The 21,844-nt window shown below is 38.2% G+C and overlaps 1 long non-coding RNA gene across 1 annotated transcript in view; it reads left to right on the forward strand.

The window, feature by feature from the left end:
* Positions 1 to 3,991: 3,991 nt before the first annotated feature.
* The window catches only part of LOC128655549 (uncharacterized), a 157,952-nt gene continuing 140,099 nt past the window's right edge, over positions 3,992 to 21,844 (forward strand). The window contains exon 1 of the long non-coding RNA XR_008401844.1: positions 3,992 to 4,042. This is a non-coding gene — a long non-coding RNA (uncharacterized LOC128655549). The remainder of the gene's footprint in view (positions 4,043 to 21,844) is intronic.

Consider the following 21,844-nt stretch of genomic DNA (forward strand, 5'->3'; position numbering starts at 1 on the left):
TTTAAAACTAAATACTTACCTATAAAATAAACCATAATATAGCTACAATATAACTAATAATTATATTGTAGCTATTTTAGGATTTATTTTTATTTTACAGGCAAATTTAAATATATTTTAACTAGGTAAAATAGCTATTAAATAGTTGTTAACTATTTAATAGCTACCTAGATAAAATAAAAACAAATTTACCTGCAAAATAAAAACTAACCTAAGTTACAATTACACCTAACACTACACTATCATTAAATAAAGTATTCCTATTTAAAACTAAATACTTACCTGTAAAATAAACCCTAACGGCTAGATTTGGAGTTTTGTCGGTAACGACCCGAAAAACTAACGCCGGCTTTTTTCTGGCCGCACCATAAAAATAACTCTGGTATTGAGAGTCCACAGAATGGCTGCGTTAGGCTCCAAAAAAGGAGCGTAGAGCATTTTTAACGCAGCTTCAACTCTCGATACCAGAGTTGCTTACGCAAGCGGCCAGCCACAAAAACGTGCTCGTGCACGATTCCCCCATAGGAAACAATGGAGCTGTTTGAGCTGAAAAAAAACCAAACACCTGCAAAAAAGCCGCGTTCAGCTCCTAACGCAGCCCCATTGTTTGCTATGCGGTAACCCTTCCTACGTCTGCACTTAACACTCTAACATGTACCCCGAGTCTAAACACCCCTAGCCTTACACTTATTAACCCCTAATCTGCCGCCCCTGCTATCGCTGACCCCTGCATATTATTATTAACCCCTAATCTGCCGCTCCGTAAACCGCCGCTACTTACATTATCCCTATGTACCCCTAATCTGCTGCCCTAACATCGCCGACCCCTATATTATATTTATCAACCCCTAATCTGCCCCCCACAACGTTGCCTCCACCTGCCTACACTTATTAACCCCTAATCTGCCGACCGGAGCTCACCGCTATTCTAATAAATGTATTAACCCCTAAAGCTAAGTCTAACACTAACACTAACCCCCCCTAAGTTAAATATAATTTACATCTAACAAAATTAATTAACTCTTATTAAATAAATTATTCCTATTTAAAGATAAATACTTACCTGTAAAATAAATCCTAATATAGCTACAATATAAATTCTAATTATATTATAGCTATTTTAGAATTTATATTTATTTTACAGGTAACTTTGTATTTATTTTAACCAGGTACAATAGCTATTAAATAGTTAAGAACTATTTAATAGCTAAAATAGTTAAAATAATTACAAAATTACCTGTAAAATAAATACTAACCTAAGTTACAATTAAACCTAACACTACACTATCAATAAATTAATTAAATAAACTACCTACAATTACCTACAATTAACCTAACACTACACTATCAATAAATTAATTAAATACAATTCCTACAAATAAATACAATTAAATAAACTAGCTAAAGTACAAAAAATAAAAAAGAACTAAGTTACAAAAAATAAAAAAATATTTACAAACATAAGAAAAATATTACAACAATTTTAAACTAATTACACCTACTCTAAGCCCCCTAATAAAACAACAAAGACCCCCAAAATAAAAAATGCCCTACCCTATTCTAAATTACTAAAGTTCAAAGCTCTTTTACCTTACCAGCCCTGAACAGGGCCCTTTGCGGGGCATGCCCCAAGAAGTTCAGCTCTTTTGCCTGTAAAAAAAAACATACAATACCCCCCCCCCAACATTACAACCCACCATCCACATACCCCTAATCTAACCCAAACCCCCCTTAAATAAACCTAACACTAAGCCCCTGAAGATCTTCCTACCTTATCTTTACCCTGCCAGGTTCACCGATCCGTCCTGAAGAGCTCCTCCGATGTCCTGATCCAAGCCCAAGCGGGGGGCTGAAGAGGTCCATGATCCGGCTGAAGTTTTCATCCAAGCGGGAGTTGAAGAGGTCCATGATCCGGCTGAAGTCTTCATCCAAGCGGGAGCTGAAGAGGTCCATGATCCGGATGAAGTCTTCTATCAACGGCATCTTCAATCTTCTTTCTTCCGGATCCATCTTGCAGACCTCCGACGCGGAACATCCTGCTGGCCCGACGGACTAACGACAAATGAAGGCTCCTTTAAGGGACGTCATCCAAGATGGCGTCCCTCGAATTCCGATTGGCTGATAGGATTCTATCAGCCAATCGGAATTAAGGTAGGAATATTCTGATTGGCTGATGGAATCAGCCAATCAGAATCAAGTTCAATCCGATTGGCTGATCCAATCAGCCAATCAGATTGAGCTTGCATTCTATTGGCTGTTCCGATCAGCCAATAGAATGCGAGCTCAATCTGATTGGCTGATTGGATCAGCCAATCGGATTGAACTTGATTCTGATTGGCTGATTCCATCAGCCAATCAGAATATTCCTACCTTAATTCCGATTGGCTGATAGAATCCTATCAGCCAATCGGAATTCGAGGGACGCCATCTTGGATGACGTCCCTTAAAGGAACCTTCATTCTTCAGTTGGACGTCGCCGGATGAAGATGGGTCCGCGTCGGAGGTCTTCAGGATGGAGCCGGTCCTCATCGGATGAAGATAGAAGATGCCGCTTGGAAGATGATGGTTGCCGGTCCGGATCTACTCTTCTTCCCGGATAGGATGAAGACTTTGGAGCCTCTTCTGGACCTCTTCAGCCACCGCTTGGGTTGGATGAAGATTTTGGAGCCAGGACGGATCGTGATACCTGGTGAGGTGAAGACAAGGTAGGATGATCTTCAGGGGCTTAGTGTTAGGTTTATTTAAGGGGGGTTTGGGTTAGATTAGGGGTATGTGGGTGGTGGGTTGTAATGTTGGGGGGGGTATTGTATGTTTTTTTTACAGGCAAAAGAGCTGAACTTCTTGGGGCATGCCCCGCAAAGGGCCCTGTTCAGAGCTGGTAAGGTAAAAGAGCTTTGAACTTTAGTCATTTAGAATAGGGTAGGGCATTTTGTTATTTTGGGGGACTTTGTTATTTTATTAGGGGGCTTAGAGTAGGTGTAATTAGTTTAAAATTGTTGTAATATTTTTCTTATGTTTGTAAATATTTTTTTATTTTTTGTAACTTAGTTCTTTTTTATTTTTTGTACTTTAGCTAGTTTATTTAATTGTATTTATTTGTAGGAATTGTATTTAATTAATTTATTGATAGTGTAGTGTTAGGTTAATTGTAGGTAATTGTAGGTAGTTTATTTAATTAATTTATTGATAGTGTAGTGTTAGGTTTAATTGTAACTTAGGTTAGGATTTATTTTACAGGTAAATTTGTAATTATTTTAACTATTTTAGCTATTAAATAGTTCTTAACTATTTAATAGCTATTGTACCTGGTTAAAATAAATACAAAGTTACCTGTAAAATAAATATAAATCCTAAAATAGCTATAATATAATTATAATTTATATTGTAGCTATATTAGGATTTATTTTACAGGTAAGTATTTATCTTTAAATAGGAATAATTTATTTAATAAGAGTTAATTAATTTCGTTAGATGTAAATTATATTACCTTAGGTGGGCGTTAGTGTTAGGGTTAGACCTAGCTTTAGGGGTTAATACATTTATTAGAATAGCGGTGAGCTCCGGTCGGCAGATTAGGGGTTAATAAGTGAAGGCAGGTGGAGGCGACGTTGTGGGCAGGGCCGGCGCTTGCATAAAGGCAAGTTAGGCAATGGCCTTAGGGCGCCACAGTATGTGGGCGCAAAATGCCGGTGACAACTGACAACTTGCAGCAGCAAAAAAAATTTTTTTTTTTTACATTTGCAGATTGCGTTGCGGTCCGCCCCCAGTCTAGATAGATAACCTTAAATTTTCTTAGGGCAAATTGAGAAATTGGGGTGCCGTGCTAATACATATGTGTAGCTAAGTTAAATTTTTAAAAATATTTGCTGAATTCAAATGTTTCCCGCGCGCACAGGCTGCATCTGTTCAGTGCGCGCGGGCTTCTGTAGGGAAAGGATGAGGGGGTGGAGCTGCTGGAGCAGGAGTTGCGCTGTCCTGGCTGGAACTTCAAGTAGCTCAGCACTCAGCAGTTCTGATTTGGCATGGCAGCAGACAGTCACAGGTAAAGCAAAACCTGTATTAAAGTAAAGCGTATAGAAAAAACAAAGCCTGTCCTGCAAGCAAAAGCAAGTGTTTATTTAAGCAAACAGGCTCAGAAACTGCACCACGGAAAATAGCTCAGACAGTTAACTACAAGTTTACTTTTACTCCACTGTCTGAGCTATTTTCCATGTTGCATGTTCTGAACCATTTGCTTAAATAAACACTTGCTTTTAAAGGACAGGCTTGCTTTGTTTTTTTAAATATATATATTTTTTCTGATTTATGCAGGGCTGTTGTGTGTATATATATGTTAATGTCCTAAAAGCACTGTGTTTAACCCTTAGTGCCATTTGTGGGAGTATCTGCTTAATGCAGTCCTAGCTCCGTGCAGAGAGATACTGTGCTCTGCTCGTTAAACAAGATTTATAAGCCAGGGAGCTGTTCCTGCAGAGGGAGGTCACAATGTAACTGGGAAATCGGACACAAGCCCCTCACAGTAAGCAGAGGGGAGGCAAACAGGAGAGGGGGATGGGTAGGGAGAGAGTTTTGCTTGGCTGTGTCTCAGCTCAACTTGGGGATATAAGACGTGAATTCAGAGTGACATGATACTTATGCTGCTGTAAATATGTGTGTTTATGTATGTTTAAATGTGTGTGTATGAATGTGTATGTATGTGTAAATATATGTGTGTGTATGTATGTGTAAATGTGTGTATTTATGTATGTGTAAATATGTGTGTGTATGTATGTGTAAATATGTGTGTGTATGTATGTGTAAATATGTGTGTGTATGTATAAATATGTGTGTGTATGTATGTGTAAATGTGTGTGTGTGTATGTATAAATGTGTGTGTGTATGTGTAAATGTGTGTGTAAATGTGTGTGTGTATGTGTAAATGTGTGTGTGTATATGTAAATGTGTGTGTGTATGTGTGTGTATGTATGTGTAAATGTGTGTGTGTATGTGTAAATGTGTGTGTGTATGTGTAAATGTGTGTGTGTATGTGTAAATGTGTGTATGTATAAATATGTGTGTATGTATATGTAAATATTTGTGTGTGTGTATGTGTAAATGTGTGTATGTGTAAATATGTGTGTGTAAGTATGTGTAGATGTATGTATGTGTAAATATGTGTGTGTAAGTATGTGTAGATGTATGTGTATGTATATGTAAATATGTGTGTGTATATGTAAATATGTGTGTATATGTAAATATGTGTATGTGTAAAAATGTGTACGTATGTATTTGTAAATATGTGTGTGTGTATGTATTTGTAAATATGTGTGTGTGTGTGTGTGTATGTATATGTAAATGTGAGTGTGTATGTATGTGTAAATATGTATGTGTGTGTGTGTAAACAGGAGAGGGGGATGGGTAGGGAGAGAGTTTTGCTTGGCTGTGTCTCAGCTCAACTTGGGGATATAAGACGTGAATTCAGAGTGACATGATACTTATGCTGCTGTAAATATGTGTGTTTATGTATGTTTAAATGTGTGTGTATGAATGTGTATGTATGTGTAAATATATGTGTGTGTGTATGTATGTGTAAATGTGTGTATTTATGTGTGTGTATGTATGTGTAAATATGTGTGTGTGTGTATGTATAAATATGTGTGTGTATGTATGTGTAAATGTGTGTGTGTATGTGTAAATGTGTGTGTGTATGTGTAAATGTGTGTGTGTATGTATAAATGTGTGTGTGTATGTATAAATGTGTGTGTGTATGTATAAATATGTGTGTGTATGTATAAATATGTGTGTGTGTGTATGTATAAATATGTGTGTGTATGTATAAATATGTGTGTGTATGTATAAATATGTGTGTGTATGTATGTGTAAATGTGTGTGTGTATGTGTAAATGTGTGTGTGTATGTATAAATGTGTGTGTGTATGTGTAAATGTGTGTGTAAATGTGTGTGTGTATGTGTAAATGTGTGTGTGTATGTGTAAATGTGTGTGTGTATGTATGTGTAAATGTGTGTGTGTATGTGTAAATGTGTGTGTGTATGTGTAAATGTGTGTGTGTATGTGTAAATGTGTATGTATAAATATGTGTGTATGTATATGTAAATATTTGTGTGTGTGTATGTGTAAATGTGTGTATGTGTAAATATGTGTGTGTAAGTATGTGTAGATGTATGTGTATGTATGTGTAAATATGTGTGTGTAAGTATGTGTAGATGTATGTGTATGTATATGTAAATATGTGTATGTATATGTAAATATGTGTGTGTATATGTAAATATGTGTGTATATGTAAATATGTGTATGTGTAAAAATGTGTACGTATGTATTTGTAAATATGTGTGTGTGTATGTATTTGTAAATATGTGTGTGTGTGTGTGTGTGTGTGTGTATGTATATGTAAATGTGAGTGTGTATGTATGTGTAAATATGTATGTGTGTGTGTGTATGTATGTATCTGTAAATATGTGTAAGTGTGTGTGTGAAAATATGTATGCATGTGTAAAATTGTATGAGTATGTGCGTGTGTAGGTAAATGTTGTTACCTGCACATTTATGTCATGCAGAAATATCTATTACACAGGGTATATCAATTTTTTTATTTTTTTTGGGGGGGGGGGGGCGGCAAAATGTGTCTTTGCCTATGTAGCCAAAAATCCTAGCACCGGCCCTGGTTGTGGGGGGCAGATTAGGGGTTAATAAATATAATATAGGGGTCGGCGGTGTTAGGGGCAGCAGATTAGGGGTACATAAGGATAACGTAGGTGGCGGCGCTTTGCGGTCGGCAGATTAGGGGTTAATAAGTGTAGGTAGGTGGAGGCGACGTTGTGGGGGGCAGGTTAGAGGTTAATAAATATAATACAGGGGTCGGCGGTGTTAGGGACAGCAGATTAGGGGTAGATAAGGATAACGTAGGTGGTGGTCGGCAGATTAGGGGTTAAAAAAATTATTTGAGTGTCGGCGATGTGGGGGGACCTCGGTTTAGGGGTACATAGGTAGTTTATGGGTGTTAGTGTACTTTAGAGTACAGTAGTTAAGAGCTTTATAAACCGGCGTTAGCCCAGAAAGCTCTTAACTACTGACTTTTTTCCTGCGGCTGGAGTTTTGTCGTTAGATGTCTAACGCTCACTTCAGAAATGACTCTAAATACCGGAGTTAGAAAGATCCCATTGAAAAGATAGGATACGCAATTGACGTAAGGGGATCTGCGGTATGGAAAAGTTGCGGATGAAAAGTGAGCGTTAGACCCTATTTTGAGTGACTCCAAATACCGGCGGTAGCCTAAAACCAGCGTTAGGAGCCTCTAACGCTGGTTTTCACGGCTAACGCCAAACTCCAAATCTAGGTCTAAGATAGCTACAATGTAATTAATAATTACATTGTAGCTATTTTAGGATTTATATTTATTTTACAGGTAACTTTGTATTTATTTTAACTAGGTACAATAGTTATTAAATAGTTAATAACTATTTAATAACTACCTAGCTAAAAGAAATACAAAATTACCTGTAAAATAAATCCAACCTAAGTTACAATTAAACCTAACACTACACTATCATTAAATTAATTAAATAAATTACTAGCAAATACCTACAATTAAATACAATTAAATAAACTAAACTAAATTACAAAAAAACCAAACACTAAATTACAGAAAATAAAAAAATATTACAAGAATTTTAAACTAATTACACCTAATCTAAGCCCCCTAATAAAATAATAATAATAATAAAAAAAAAGTCCCTACCCTATTCTACATTAAAAAGTAATCAGCTCTTTTACCAGCCTTTAAAAGGGCTTTTTGCGGGGCATGCCCAAAAGTAATCAGCTCTTTTGCCTGTAAAAAAAAATACAACCCCCCTCAACATTAAAACCCACCACCCACATACCCCTACTCTAACCCACCCAAACCCCCCTTAAAAAAACCTAGCACTAACCCCCTGAAGATCTCCCTACCTTGAGTCATCTTCACTCAGCCGAGCCGAAGTCTTCATCCAATCCGGGCGATGTGTACCTCCATCCGGTAAAAGTCTTGATCCAAGCGGCAAAGAAGAGGTCCTCCATCCGGGCAAAGTCTTGATCCAAGCGGCAAAGAAGAGGTCTTCCATCCGGGCGATGCCTTCTTCCAAGCGGCATCTTCTATCTTCTTTCTTCCGGATCCATCTTCATCCTGCCGACGCGGAACATCCTCCTTCCCCGATGGACTAACGACGAATGAAGGTTCCTTTAAGGGACGTCATCCAAGATGGCATCCCTCGAATTCCGATTGGCTGATAGGATTCTATCAGCCAATCGGAATTAAGGTAGAAAAAATCTGATTGGCTGATGCAATCAGCCAATCAGATTGAAGTTCAATCCAATTGGCTGATCCAATCAGCCAATCGTATTGAGCTCGCATTCTATTGGCTGATCAGAACAGCCAATAGAATGCGAGCTCAACCTTAATTCCGATTGGCTGATAGAATCCTATTAGCCAATCGGAATTCGAGGGACGCCATCTTGGATGACGTCCCTTAAAGGAACCTTCATTTGTTTTTAGTCCGTCGGGAAGGAGGATGTTCCACGTCGGCAGGATGAAGATGGATCCGGAAGAAAGAAGATAGAAGATGCCGCTTGGAAGAAGACATCCCCCGGATGGAAGACCTCTTCTTTGCCGCTTGGATCAAGACTTTGCCCGGAGGGAGGACCTCTTCTTTGCCGCTTGGATAAAGACTTCTACCGGATGGAGGACCACATCGCCCAGATTGGATGAAGACTTCGGCTCGGCTGAGTGAAGACGACTCAAGGTAGGGAGCTCTTCAGGGGGTTAGTGATAGTTTTTTTTTAAGGGGGGTTTGGGTGGGTTAGAGTAGGGGTGTGTGGGTGGTGGGTTGTAATGTTGGGGGGTATTGTATTTTTATTTTCAGGTAAAAGAGCTTATTACTTTGGGGCAATGCCCCGCAAAAAGCCCTTTTAAGGGCTGGTAATTAGTGATGTCGCAAACCTAAAATTTTGCGTTCGCGAACGGCGAACGCAAACTTCCGCAAAAATTCACGAACCGGGCGAACCGCCATAGACTTCAAAAGGCAGGCGAATTTTAAAACCCACAGGGACTCTTTCTGGCCACAAAAGTGATGGAAAAGTTGTTTCAAGGGGACTAACACCTGGACTGTGGTATGCCGGAGGGGGATCCATGGCAAACTCCCATGGAAAATTACTTAGTTGATGCAGAGTCTGGTTTTAATCCATAAAGGGCATAAATCACCTAACATTCCTAAATTGTTTGGAATAACGTGCTTTAAAACATCAAGTATGATGTTGTATCGTTCAGGTAGTGTAAGGGTTTTTTTTTTTTTAAATGTACACTACTGTTTTAGCAGATATGACTTGCACTTTTGTGACACTGTGCCCTGGCAGGACCTGGAACGCACACGTGTGAGGGAAACTGACTGCTATTATTCCACAGTAAAAAAAGTTATTTTTTTTTTTAAAATGTATGTACACTACTGTTTTAGTAGATATGACTTGCACTGGTGTGACACTGTGCCCTGGCAGGACCTGGAGCGCACACGTGTGAGGGAAACTGACTGCTATTATTTCACAATAAAAACGTTTTTTTTTTTTGTTAAATGTATGTACACTACTGTTTTAGCAGATTTGACTTGCACTGGTGTGACACTGTGCCCTGGCAGGACCTGGAACCCACACGTGTGAGGGAAACTGACTGCTATTATTTCACAGTAAAAAAAGGTTGTTTTTTTTAAATGTATGTACACTACTGTTTTAGTAGATATGACTTGCACTGGTGTGACACTGTGCCCTGGGAGGACCTGGAGCGCACACGTGTGAGGGAAACTGACTGCTATTATTTCACAATAAAAAATGTGTTTTTTTTTTAAATGTATGTACACTACTGTTTTAGCAGATATGACTTGCACTGGTGTGACACTGTGCCCTGGCAGGACCTGGAATGCACATGTGTGAAGGAAACTGACTGCTATTATTTCACAGTAAATAAAGGGTTTTTTTTTTAAAAAATGTAAACTACTGTATTAGCAGATATGACTTGCACTGGTGTCACACTGTGCCCTGGCAGGACCTGAAACGCACACGTGTGAAGTAAACTGACTGCTATTATTTCAAATTAAAAAAAGGTTGTTTTTTTTTTTTAAAATGTACACTACTGTTTTAGCAGATATGACTTGCACTGGTGTCACACTGTGCCCTGGCAGGACCTCAAACGCACACGCGTGAAGGAAAATGACTGCTATTATTTCAAATTAAAAAAAGTTTTTTTTTTTTTTTTAAATGTACACTACTGTTACAGCAGATATGAGTGGTGGCACTGGGCAAGTGGGCACAGTATACGCTGTGAGCATGAGCTGGCAGGCAGGCTGCAATTAGATTATACAGGGAAAAAAAAAAGCAGACTGATGTTCTAGCCCTAAAAAGGGCTTTTTGGGGTGCTGTCCTTACAGCAGAGATCAGATGTGTCCTTCAGGACTGTAGTGGACACTGAATACACTAGCCTAGCTATAGATTTCCCTATTCAATCAGCAGCAGCTACACTGTCCCTCCTCTCACTAAGAATGCAGGATCCGAATGAATCTAAAATGGATGCTGTCCAGGAGGTGGGAGGGTCTGGGAGGGAGTGTCTGCTGCTGATTGGCTGGAATGTGTCTTGTGACTGTGAGCTACAGGGTCAAAGTTTACTCAATGATGACAAATAGGGGGCGAATCGAACATCGCATATGTTCACCGTCCGCTGCGAACGCGAACATGCTATGTTCGCTGCAAACTATTCGCGGCAGAACTGTTTGCGACATCACTACTGGTAATAGAGCTGATTACTTTGGTAGTTTAGAATAGGGCATTTTTTTATTTTGGGGGGATTTTTTATTTTATTAGGGGGCTTAGATTAGGTGTAATTAGTTTAAACTTCTTGTAATTCTTTTTTATTTTTTGTAATTTAGTGGGGGTTTTTTGTATTATAGATTAGTTTATTTAATTGTATTTTAGTTTAGCTAATTGTAGGTAATTTATTTAATTAATTTAATGATAGTGTAGTGTTAGGTTTAATTGTAACTTAGGTTAGGATTTATTTTACATGTAATTTTGTAATTATTTTAACTAGGTAGCTATTAAATAGTTATTAACTATATAATAGCTATTGTACCTACAAAGTTGCCTGTAAAATAAATATAAATCCTAAAATAGATACAATGTAATTATTATTTATATTGTAGCTATATTAGGGTTTATTTGATAGGTAAGTATTTAGTTTTAAATAGGAATAATTTATTTAATAATAGGAATATTATTTTGTTTCATTTAAATTATATTAATGTTAGGGGGGTGTTACGGTTAGGGTTAGACTTAGGTTTAGGGGTCAATAACTTTATTATAGTAGCGGCGACGGTACGGCCGGGAGATTAGGGGTTAATAATTGTAGGTAGGTGGTGTCGATGTTAGGGAGGGCAGATTAGGGGTTAATACTATTTATTCTAGTGTTTGCGAGGCGGGAGTGCAGCGGTTTAGGGGTTAATACATTTATTATAGTGGCGGCGAGGTCCGGTCGGCAGATTAGGGGTTAATAAGTGTAGTTAGGTAGCGACGACGTTGGGGGGGGCAGATTAGGGGTTAATAAATATAATATAGGGGTCGGCGATGTTAGGGGCAGCAGATTAAGGGTTCATAGGGATAATGTAGGTGGCAGCGATGTCCAGTCGGCAGATTAGGGGTTAAAATTTTTTATTATAGTGTTTGCGATGTGGGGGGCCTTGGTTTAGGGGTACATAGGTAGTTTATGGGTATTAGTGTACTTTATAGCACAGTAGTTAAGAGCTTTATATTCCCGCATTAGCCCATAAAGCTCTTAACTACTGACTTTTTTTGCCGGTAGGAGTCTTTTGGGTAGAGGGTCTACCGCTCACTTCTCCCAAGACTCCAAATACCGGCGTTAGGCAGATCCCATTGAAAAGATAGGATACGCTATTGGCGTAAGGGGATCTGCGGTAGCCTGGAGTCGCGGTAGGGAAGTGAGCGTTAGACCCCTTCCTGCCTGACTCTAAATACCAGCGGGCGGTAAAAAGCAGTGTTAGGACCCCTTAACGCTGCTTTTGACGGCTAATGCCAAACTCTAAATCTAGGTGTTTATGTTTAATGTAAATGTTATTCATGGGCAGCTTGAGTCTCTTGAGTGCCCAATATATTATGTTTTGCCATAGTTGATACATTTTTTGGGCATTCCCAGATTTATATGAATCAAATTGGCCCTTGGGTAAGAACATTTAGGACAGGAACTAAAGGTTGAATTTCTCCATTTCCAGCCCTTCTCTGGGGTATAATAGGTTTTATATATTAATTTCATATGTGCTTCTATCCAGGTTGATGATAGTTGATAGTGTAGTTTGCATTACCAGCCCAAGAGACCTTTGGACCATACTTGCAGTTACTGTTTCAGAAGGCATTAGATTACCCCACTGTTGGGAGATTTCTCTCATATTAAAATCACCTTCTCTTGAAATAAGCATCTGGTACCCAGTGGAGACAGACAAAATACCATTTCCAGCCAAAGTAAGCCAATCCTCTATCCTGCCCCATTCCTATCTCCAGCGGCACTCCATCACTATCTTTTATATGTAATGTCTGACTTGTACGTATGCAAAAAAATCTTTATTTGAAAGATCAAATTCTTGACTCAAAGCATTAAATGTTTTCACCGTTTGATTTTATGTTTCTATTAGTTGGGAGATCTTGTTTAACCCTGAACTTTTCCATTTCTGGAACACCTCCGACTGGGTCCCATGTTGAAATTCTGGATTTCCTAGGATAACTTGATATTTAGAGATATTGGGTTGGATTGATAACATTACAAGAATCTTTCGCCAGGCTAAAATAGGCATATACACAGATTTTTTTTCTTTTCTAATTTTTTAGGTACTATAGCGGATTCACAGTGTATCAAAGCTACCGGGGAGAGTGGGTATGTCGTATTAATTTCTAATTTATTATTTGTGAAGTAATCTAATTTCAGAATACAATCAATCACTATCCGTGCCAAAACAATCAAGTGATATATTCGTACATCCGGTAGCACCAAACCTACCAATTTTCTCGGTAGGCAGAGCTTTTTTAAAGAGATCCATGGCTTTTTTTGCCAAATAAATCCATGGATTGCAGTATTTAAATCTTTCAAATCTCTTCCTCTCAGAAAAACTGGGGTATTTTGCATCACATACAATATTTTTGGAAGAAGAACCATTTTAAATAAAGCTATCCTCCCCGATATAGAAAGAGGAAAACTTTGCCAATTTCTCATGGACTCTTTAACTTTATCAAGAACAGGGAGAATATTAAGATTGTACCAATTTTCTGGGTGAAGAGATATGTAAATATCCAAACATTTGAAACACTTAGTTGCCACTTTAAAAGGGATTTCCTTAATAGATTCTCTATTCCTCTTGATCCAGAAAATTTCAGATTTTGAGGTGTTATCTTGTAACCAGAAAAGGACCCAAACTGTTCAATAGTGTTTAATATTCTTTGAATATTTATTTTAGTATTCAACACATATAAAAGAATATCATCTGCATATAGAGCTATTTTAAGTTCTTTATGCCCTACTTTAATGCCATCCTGATATTGCCTAATCATAATAGTCAAGGGTTCAATTATAATAGTAAAGAGAAAAGGAGACAAAGGACATCCTTGTCGTGTACCTCTGCTAAGCCATATATCTGGTGATAAATTGCTATTCACAACTAATTTTGTAGTAAAATTGCTATACAAATTTTGAAAAAATCTGACAACATTTTCTTTGAATCCAAATTTATATAAAAGAAAAAACCAAATGGTCATAGTGAATGGAGTCAAACGCTTTTTCTGCATCTACTGAAATAATCGCTATTATTTTCCCCTTTTCAGCGATTCCTTCTGATGAATTATAATAATCAATAGTTAATAAAAAAATCTCTTATCTTGGCTGCAGCTTTCCTCTTATGCATGAACCCTGCCTGGCTTGGATGGATAATATTTGGTAAAAGAATTTGCAGATGACTGGCAAGAATGGAGGTAAGTATTTTGTAATCAGAATTAAGGAGTGCTATTGGTCTATAAGATTCTTTTTTTAAAGGATTCTTTACTGGCTTCAAGATCAGCGTAGTTACTGACGCTGAGAAATTCAATGGGATAGTATTATCCCCAGAATAATAAAAGTTAAAAAGATTTTGTAGGTATGGGGTAATATCTTGACTTAAAATTTTATAAAACTCATTGGGGATTGCATCCGGGCCTGGTGCCTTATCTGGGTGTAAGTTATTAATAGCTTTTTTAATTTCAAATTCCGAGATAGAGGAGTTCAAATTCGTACTTTTATCAGAGGTCAAAGTAGGATTTTGAATCTTTTCCCAAAATATATCTCTATGTGATATATTTGATTATTGCAGGCATATAAATTATCATAATATGTGGAGAAAACTTGCATCACTTTGTCCGGTGATGTTACCAGTTTTTTCCCGTTTTGTATCAATTACTGGGGATTTATTGAAATTTTTAACTAATGATGCTAATAACTTCCCGGTTTTGTTCACTTACTTATGAAACTTGGCTTGGGACCTAATTTCAGATTGTGCTGTTTTATGTAATAAGAAAGTATCTCTTTCTTTTTTGGCTCTATTGTAAGTCTCCCAATTTTCCATAGATCTGTCTGCAAGATTGCGATTATACGATTTGGTTAAGAATTTTAGAACTTCCTGTTCTTTCTTCAAATATCTTTTCCGCTCTATTGATATATATGCTATAATTTCTCCTCTCAAAGCCGCCTTCGCTGTTTCCTAGAAAATCCCCGGTTTGGTTATATCATCACCATTGAATTGCACAAATTCATTGAATTTTTTTAAGGAAATCCTCAAATTTAATATTCGTATAAAGATACCTGGGGGAAAAAAAACATTTAGATGCTGGAGCATGGCTAGAGATGGCAATCAGCAAAGATATTGGTGCATGATCTGATATAGAGATAGGGTATATATCTGTTTTAACCTGGAGTTTGGCTATTATATCATCCACCAAAAACAGGTCATTCCTGGATAATGATTTATGAGCTTTGGATAGCCATGTAAATTCTCTATCATCAGCATTCTGAGTCCTCCATATTTATATCTCTAACTGCCAAATTTGAGAAAATCTTTTTGAACAACTTAGATTCTAAGGCATCTCTTTTTGCCTTAACTAAAGGGGATATTTTTCTAAGCCTCAGATAATAAAGTAGCCCTCCGTGCATTGCAAAATCTTTGTTTGAACCATATCCCAAAAGTCTGAGCTAATTATATTAGGTGCGTATACATTACAGATCGTATAGATGCAATCCATTATTTTTAACTTTAGCAGAAGATACCTGCATATATTTGGAGTATGTGGTGACTGATCTTCTTTCCTATTAGGATTGCCACTCTTCTCTTTCTATTCTTACTGAAGCAGCCACTACCTCTCCAACCAAGGAAGACTTAAATTTGAGTGTTTCAAATAAATCTAAATGTGTTTCTTGTATAAGAGCTATATCGCTTTTTAATTTCTTGAGGTGTGTGAGAACTGCTTTCCGTTTGATTGGGGAAGTAACACCCCCTATATTCCAAGATACTATGTTTAGATTATTGTGCTCAGCCATGTTCTAAACAAAACAAACAAACAAGTAAACAAGCAGAAGAAGGAAAAAAAAAGAAAAAGGGGGGAACCTTTCCCTCCCCCCCCCCCCCCTCTCATCATAAAATCAAGTCTTAAGCTTCTTTTCCACTTTTCGTTTATATACATCCGGGGTGGAACCCCCCCCTTTATTAAGTAACCACAAATCCTGAAAGTACATATAGTACATCAAAAAAAAGTAAAAGAAGAAAAGAGAAGACAAGAGTCATTCTTATAACTACACAATTTGTGTTATTCCCTTTTCTGACATAAATTTCTCAGCCTCCTTAAGGTTGTCAAAGAAACGTGTTTGCCCATTAATTGTAATTCTTAATCTAGCTGGGTATACTATTGTAGCTTGAATTCCTAAGTTAATGAGTTTTGTGCATAGCGGCGACATTTCCCTTCTCCTCATGGAAGTCTCGTAAGAGAAATCTTTGAAGAGAGAAATCTTCACCCCTCCTAATAGGACCTGTTGAGCTTTTCGATAGTATTGCAGCAAGGTTACTTTATCTTGGAAATTAAGGAGTTTAGCTATAACCGGTCTTGGTCGCTGTTCCCTACTGGTATTAGCTATTTGTCCCCCTACTCTATGAATCCGTTCCACCACATTAGTGGGGTATGAGGCAGGGATGCCCAAGAGATTAACTAGAGTTGTTGAAATAAATTCTATCAGATTTTAATTTGCTTTATTCTCTGGAAGTCCAATTATCCTAATGTTATTTCTGTGTGACCTATTCTCAAGGTCTTCTATTTTGTATTGCATTTTTTGAAGAGTAAGACTTAGTTTCAAGTTTAGTTTGTAACAACACATTATTATCTTCCAGATCAGATATCCTCAGCTCAGCCTCTTGAAGCCTTTTTGAAAATTGTCTGACTTCGGTAGTTAATATTAAAATATCTTGCTTAATTTCGGATCTGATATCCAACTGTTAAGGCATTCGTTATGTTCTCAACCAGAGCCTGCATATCCATATATTCAGGCTACTTACAGTATGGATCTCAACCGCGGTTTCTAAAGTGGTTTTTTTTTTTTCCTCTCTCTAGATTTGCCGGCCATTGCTGGAGGGGTTTGTTTGTGGTATGTTGGTGAATTAATAAATGTATCCATATAATGTGCGTGAGAAAAAAAAAAAAAAATCAATCAAGTGAACACGTGAAGATTAAGTGTGAAAAAATAAAAATAAGAAAAAACAGAGAATTTCTACAAAAAAGTGGTTTGTCTTCAATCTAGTTTGTCTAAGACCAGCTATGCCAGAAAGAAAGAGGAAAAGAAAGGAAAAGGAGAAGAGAGAGAAAAATAAATATCCATCTAAGTAAATAATCAGATATAGGATTTTTTAAACACTTTTGTATGTCAAACCAATATAAAAAAACTTTTTAACCCTGAGCGCCTGCTAGTTATAACAGAGACTTAAATGCTGCCAGCTTATAAAAGATTCCTTATCATATTATTGTCCAGCTGTATAATTTAGCCAGCATTCCAACCTATACATTATGTCCCTGAGACAAAGAGTTTTAAAAAATAAATAAAAAATAATAATAATAACAATTATTAGGTTAGCTGTAGCATAACATAGAAATAAATGTTTATACAGATATCTATTATATATTCAACCTTTTAAATATTTGCAAAGTATTAACTATGCCTGAGCTTATAAATAAAATGTTGGCTATAGCTTAATTATATTTTAACCTTCAAACCAGCATATAAAGATAGGCCCTGGAGAGAAAGAAATACATTTAAGGCAGAATGGAGTATTAGGTTAGCTGTGTCTGAACAAAGGAGTACATATAAGTATGGAAATTTGTTAAATAACCAGTTTTTTAGCCAGTTTGTCCAATACAAAACACTTTGTCCACAGATTTTGAGCAGCTTTTATAAGCTTCAGATGCAATCAGGCATTTGCATAGGATGCCAGCTATTTATGGTAAACAGTTCATTAATATCTTCAACCTCTGTTTTTAGTCAAAAAGCAAAGTAAGGCAGTGCAAATAAAAAGCAACTCTTGTAAGTAGTCAGCTTCAGAGGTAATTTAACTGTATCAAAGCTTGAGATTTGTTGAGACAATTCACAGCCTGTGAATTCGCAGTAACTAACATTAAAGGTAATACAAATCAAACTTTAATATCTTAGGCATCTGCCTACTGCCAATTTATAGAGAATTAGTGCCAAGCAAATAATAAGCAGGTTTGATCATTAATTCAGCAATATGTAATGTAGCACATTTAGCAGAAGCAGGTTTTCCTACTATATCAACCATGCCAAAGCAGAGATGTGGGGGTTAATATGAAACCTGTTAAGCATCCAAGCACTTAGACAGTCCTCCAATATGTAATTCTTATCCACAAAGAGGGATCAGAAAGATTTTTAAGCAAGTTGTGCATACGAAGACAGTCATATTAGAGCAACTCTTAGCCCACACTAAGAGACCATATGTATCCAAGCAGAAGTAAGATATTTCCAGAAAACATTATATATATTTTAACAGTATACAACCTATTTTCCAGTGTAACTTCTTTTGAATTTCTTGCTCATTATTCTTTTCCCTGGCCCAAAATGAACTCAGTGTGGGTCAGCCACCGGGAGCAGAGTCTCCCCTGCTATCAGCACCCCTCCGGTGTCTGAATCAAACTGTGGATCCCAGGGGTTTTAGAGAGACAACTTTGGCACGTAATCCACCCTCTTCACAAGCCAGTGTGAGGGGTGTTGGCTTTTGCTAGCCAAACTGTGATCAGCGTTCCTTTCTGTGCCCTTTCCAAGACAGAGGAGTGTGGTATGAGAATTTACCAACACCTGTGGGAGGGGGAATTCCAGTCACAGAATACTGTTTTCAGCTGTACCTTAATGTAGCTTAGGGGTTTGGCGGTTATCTTCTTCACCGAGATTTACAACGTCAGGCGCCGATATTTTTGAGCCACCTTAGGTTCTCCAGAAGGGTGAATATCTCTGCTGCATGTATTGCTGGGTCACAAGGCACCAGGCGTGAATCCTCCGCCTAAGGCTCAGGTGCAGGGGCTTGGGGAGCAGTGCTACGTGACCTGCACTTAGCTTCTCCTCTTCCTCTTTCCTCACATTTAAACAACTTTCTAATGAACTTTTATCATCAAATTTGCTTTGTTCTCTTGTTATTCTTAGTTGAAAGCTAAATCTAGGTAGGCTCATATGCTAATTTCTAAGCCCTTGAAGGCAGCCTCTTATATGAATTAATTTGACCGTTTTTCACCGCTAGAGGGCGTTAGTTCATGTGTTTCATATAAATAACATTGCGCTCATGCACGTGGAGTTATTTAAGAGTCAGCACTAATTGCAAGTCTGTCAAAAGAATTGAGATAAGGAGGCAGTATGCAGAAGCTTAGATACAAGGTAATTACAGAGGTAAGTATATTTCTAAAACAGTGTTGGTTATGCAAAACTGGGGAATGGTAAATAAAGAAACCTTTTAATACAATATAATTTTTGATGTTTACTATCCCTTTAACCTGCAACAGTCACTAGTTTGTGACATAGAGGGTTAACCATCCATTTTCATTTTAACCAGTCCACCCACTCAAGACAAGCCTTTGAGGCCTATTTAACAAATGTCTTGCGGACCTGATCCGACAGTGCGGATCAGGTCCGCAAGACATCGCTGAATGCAGAGAGCAATACGCTCTCCGTATTCAGCATTGCACCAGCAGCTATTGTGAGCTGCTGGTGCAACGCCGCCCCCTGCAGACTCACAGCTAATGGGTCGCCAGCAGGGGGTGTCAATCAACCCGATCGTACTCAATCGGGTTGAATTGTGGCGATTCCTGTCCGCCTGCTCAGAGCAGGTGGACAGGTTTATGGAGCAGCGGTCTTTGTGACCGCTGCTCCATAACTTGTGTTTCTGGCGAGTCTGAAGACTCGCCAGAACTAAGGCCATCAAGCTCCATTTGGAACTTGATAGATAGGCCCTTTTGCCTTAGTTCAGTGCAGTGGTGCAATGGTTTACAAAATACTCTTTCGTCTGTACTAGATCTAGAGAAATATCAACCACACTAAACTATCTCTGCTGCCACCACTTAGAAATATTATACAGGAAATCCTAACGAATATCCAGATTAACAGATTAAAATCTAACACAATTTGGCTAAAATCAATTTAAAAACACAATATTTTAGAGAGATGGACAGGAAATGTATCTACATCTCTTTTATGTCAGGCCATAAATTATCCCACCATCGTGGCTGCATTTGTATGATTCTGTATATTTCTACTTAGGTACATTGATCACTCACATTGTGGGACCATTTAGTAATAGAATTGTTCCTTATCTTTGGTTTGGACATCAAAAGAATATGAAGCAAATATTTTTTCATTATAATACCAATTCACAATGCACTAAGGATATTAAATATAGAGGACATTTTCCTTCTTCTGGGTGCTATGTGTTTGCATGATCTTCCATTGCAGGCCTCTCCCAGTAGTTTGACTTTGTCTTCTATTGCTGAATCATACATGTACTGTATACCCACAATGCCTCAGCTCAAATAGATGAAACAGTAATATTATTGTTTTATTCTTAAAAAAAGAAAATTACGGGGGCGGAGCTTGCCACGATACAGGGTGGCTGCACTTGAAGATAGCTCTGTGGACCAAGTATCAAATAATTTATGTTTTTAGCCCTTCTTACCATTCTACCCTCAAAATACCTCATTCCTACAACCAACATCCCCACTCGAGCCAACTGACAGATAAATAGAAAGTTTCTCAGAGCGCAAATTAGAAGCCTTTCGTCACTCTGGAAGTTCCACACAGCAGCGGTATACAGCTTCCGGCTCCTTCTCGGACCTAGCTTGGCGCCAAAACAACTCCCCAGCTAACCACCCGATTTTCCTCTCTCTCACCGCTCCTACTATTTGAGCTTCGTGTGGCCACTGCATTCCGCCTGGATCCGACAGCGGAGAGCTTCTTGGGTGGCGGAGACTGAGGAGTCATTGACACAAAGTGAGTTGCTGGCCCAGACGGAACTCATTTACACCGGTGGCGTATAAGCCGCAGTTCAACACAGAGACTGCTCTGCACTACATACCCCAGGGAGAGGCGCCTCCATAACCCCTGTCCTAATTTGGAGCTCTGTCTCACACACATAAGGAGCCTCCAGACAGTAGAAACCGCATCATCAGTTGTGCTGAGGAAGGCCTTACTGAAATTGCACACAGGACACCGGAGGTAAGCGTGCATGCCTCACACACAGCCTTTCTTACTTCAAGGTCCAGTGAAAGAATGAAAACGAGGAGAAGCGCTAAAAAAGCTAAAGGTGCTAAACAATTTAAAAATAATTGCTATGCAGACAAATTGAGATAAAATAGGATAAGTTTACTTGCTTAACAAATATAATTTAAAACAAACAATCACATTGGTACATGTCCTGCAAAAAAAGAAAAAGACATAGATCACTTAAGAATCGGACGTCTCCGATGTATATAAAAAACACAAAATAAAAACTGCTGTTGCCAATATAAACCTTGTCTCAGTATTATGAGGGGGAGGTCGGCATCACAACTAAAGTCCTCAGATGATTCAAAAGAGAACCGAAGCCGGGTAAGTGTAAACCCATTTTACCTTTAGGTGTACCGTCCGTGTATCAAGAGTCACCTCCGTGAGGCGTATGCGTGTCCCGTGACGTCACAAATCGGGAGGCGTCATCTCTGTAGGGCAATCCTATTGGTCAGGATAGCTTGAAGGTAAACTATAGCGGCCGCTATAATATAGATGGTGAACTCCGCTCTTAGTGCAGGATCGCACGCAGGGTCACAGTATAACCAGATTTCCTCTGTAGATCTAATAGTAGACGGACCTTTAGTGTGTGACTTGAGACCGGCTTCAATTTAAGCACATGGCCCTTCACAGTGTAGTCCTCGTGTTGTCCGTGGGTAGCTGAAGAATCTTTCACTCCAATAAAGAAATACAGTCCTTATAGACAAAATGTGAAGTGTAAGGCAGCTGTAACTATCATCCTCCTTCCTTATTCCCTGACATGGTTTTGTAGAAACTTTCTCTAAATTCAAAGATGTCTTCCATAATGAAAAATAAAGGAACTCTGCTGCAACACTAACAAGAGACTATGAAACAGGTGTGTGCAAGTGTGTTAAAGTGTGCGCAAGAGGCACCAAGCTACTCCAACCCTAAAGTCCCTCAAATTAGGGAATTTGATGCCGACCTCCCCC

The sequence above is a fragment of the Bombina bombina genome, chromosome 4 (assembly GCF_027579735.1).
Source record: "Bombina bombina isolate aBomBom1 chromosome 4, aBomBom1.pri, whole genome shotgun sequence".
NCBI classification, from domain to species: domain Eukaryota; kingdom Metazoa; phylum Chordata; class Amphibia; order Anura; family Bombinatoridae; genus Bombina; species Bombina bombina.